General features: G+C 41.8%; 1 non-coding gene across 1 annotated transcript; it reads right to left on the bottom strand.

Annotated features, from left to right (window-relative positions):
• Positions 1-268: 268 nt before the first annotated feature.
• On the bottom strand, positions 269-376 carry LOC130819607 (small nucleolar RNA R71). The gene has a single exon (XR_009044646.1). It is a non-coding gene; the product is annotated as a small nucleolar RNA R71 (small nucleolar RNA).
• Between the last annotated feature and the right edge of the window lie 2,282 nt (positions 377-2,658).

The raw sequence follows: 2,658 nt of genomic DNA, 5'->3' as shown, positions 1-2,658 counted from the left end.
AATCCCATGTTATGAATATGATCACAGGAAATCAGTTCTATGGTCTTGACAATGAAGAACCCGTTGATCATCTGCAGAAATTCCTTCAAGCATGTTCTCTACAAAAGATTACTGGGATGACTGATGACGAGCTCTACTTATACCTTTTTCGCTTCTCTTTAGCGGGCAAGGCTCAACGTTGGTATAACTCTCTTCCCAACACCAATACTACTTGGGCGCAATTGTCTGATGCTTTCTTAGTAAGATATTATCCCGGTTATAAGACTCACGACTACAGAGTTAAGCTCTATAGTTTCTCACAAGATGCGGGGGAAACTTTTCATGATGCGTGGGAGAGATTCAAAGATTACCAATATATGTGCCCACATCACGGTATTGAGAAGGAATTTCTTATGCAATCATTTTATAATGGTCTTGATAATGAGACCAAGAGGATGGTAGATGGTGCGGCTGGCGGCTCTTTCATGAACAAACAAACTTCTGAGGCTATTTCACTCTTGGATACTCTTGCTGAAAATCAATGGAATAGCTCATCTAGGCGCGCAGCTCAAGCACCAAGGAAGGGGAAACATGAAGTTGAAACCTATTCCCTTCTATCATCACAAATTTCAGCTTTGAATGAGAAGATCGATGGGATGCGCATGAATGCTAATACGTCTATGCCCGTCAATGCTATGGCTACCTCTAGCCAAGGTGGAGTTGCTTGTGATTATTGCGGTGTACATGGTCATTCTCTAATGGAGTGTTCTGTAAATCCCAATGGAGCTATGGGAGTGCCAGAGCAAGTCAATGCTTTTCAAGCTCGTCCTCCTTTCAACAACAATGGCTATTATCCTGGAGTTCGAAATCATCCTAACTTGTCATATCGCAGCAATAATGTGTTAAATCCTCAACAACAACACTACCCACCACAAGCACCACAACAATATGGGCAACATCAGCAATATCAACCCAATCAAGGACCACCCGGTTTCCAAAGGCCTCCTCAAGGCCATCAACAGCAGCAATTTCAGAACCAACAACCCAATCCGAATTAGGGGAACTGAAAACCATGATGGCTCAAATGGCCAAACAGCTCGAGCAACTCAGTACTCATAATAAGATGCTTGAAACTCAAGTCGCTCAATTAGCTGCATCTAGCTCCTCTAGATAGGCTGGAGCATTACCTGGCCAACCCACTCAACCACATGGAAAGGAGACCGCCAATGCAATCACTACAAGAAGCGGGATGAGTTATGATGAGCCACCCATGCCTCAAGAGGGAGAGTCAAACTCGAAAGATGAGAGCACTTCTGAAACGATTACTAATGAAGCATCTTCTGAGGCAGTGCAAGAGAAGGAGAAAGCGAAAGATGAGGCATTGCAAATGCCTCCCATCAAACTTCCTTTTCCCAACCGCCAAGTGAAGCACAAACTCGACAAGCAGTTCGGTAAGTTCTTGGAGGTAGTGAAGAATTTGCAGGTAACAGTTCCTTTTACTGAATTAATCACACAAGTGCCTGCCTATGCTAAATTCATGAAAGACATTTTAACTAGGAAAAGAGCTTTTAGTGAAGTAGAAACAGTTGCTTTTACTGAACAATGCAGTGCTTTGCTACAAAATAAATCCCCTCCAAAACTGAAAGATCCTGGTAGTTTTTCCATCCCCTGTCACATTGGAACATTGTTTATTGATAAAGCTTTATGTGATTTAGGAGCTAGTGTCAGTGTGATGCCTTTTTCTGTCTGTTCTAAATTGAAAATGGGTGATCTAAAAGTTACTAACATTACTTTACAAATGGCCGACCGTTCTGTTAAATATCCTTTGGGTATTTTAGAGGACGTCCCTGTCAGGGTAGGTAAGTTTTATATCCCTGTTGATTTTGTTGTTCTTGACATGGAGGAAGATCGACAAATTCCTATTATTTTAGGCAGACCTTTCCTTCATACGGCAGGAGCAGTAATTGATGTGAAAAATGGAAGACTTACACTTTCTGTGGGGGACGACAATGTAACTTTCAATTTGAGCAATGCTTTGAAAAGTCCCATGCTTGAGGAAAAATGCTATGCTATTGATGTAGTTGATGTGATTTGTTATGATAACTTGCCCCTAACTCTTATGAAAGATCCTTTGGAGGCCGTTCTTTGTCTTGAATCTTCTACAGGTGATGCTAGCATTTGGAAGACTGAAGTTGATGCTATTGAACAAGCTCTTTGTAATGAAGAGCTTAGTCACAGCGAGAGCAAAAGAGTGCAGAGGTTAGTTCGGCCTATATGCCAAGTTGAAGTAAAGAAGCCTGAACTAAAACCTCTCCCTTCACATCTTAGGTATGTTTTTCTTGATGAGAAAGAGCTCCATCCTGTCATCGTCAGCACTACACTCAATGATGCCCAACTTTCCCAACTTTTGGATGTTCTGAAAACTCATAAGAAGGCCATTGGGTATAGTGTTGATGATTTGAAAGGTATTAGTCCCGACTTTTGCATGCATAGGATTCATTTAGAAGAAGGTCATAAGCCTTGTATTCAACCACAAAGGCGCTTAAACCCCAACATGCAAGAAGTAGTGAAAAGTGAGGTTTTGAAACTGCTTGACGCAGGCATTATTTTTCCTATAGCTGCATCTAAGTGGGTAAGTCCTGTGCAAGTGGTTCCAAAAAAGGGTGGGATGACTGTTGT

This window comes from Amaranthus tricolor, chromosome 7 (assembly GCF_026212465.1).
Source record: "Amaranthus tricolor cultivar Red isolate AtriRed21 chromosome 7, ASM2621246v1, whole genome shotgun sequence".
NCBI classification, from domain to species: Eukaryota; Viridiplantae; Streptophyta; class Magnoliopsida; order Caryophyllales; family Amaranthaceae; genus Amaranthus; species Amaranthus tricolor.
This window is presented reverse-complemented; position numbering and strand designations above follow the sequence as displayed.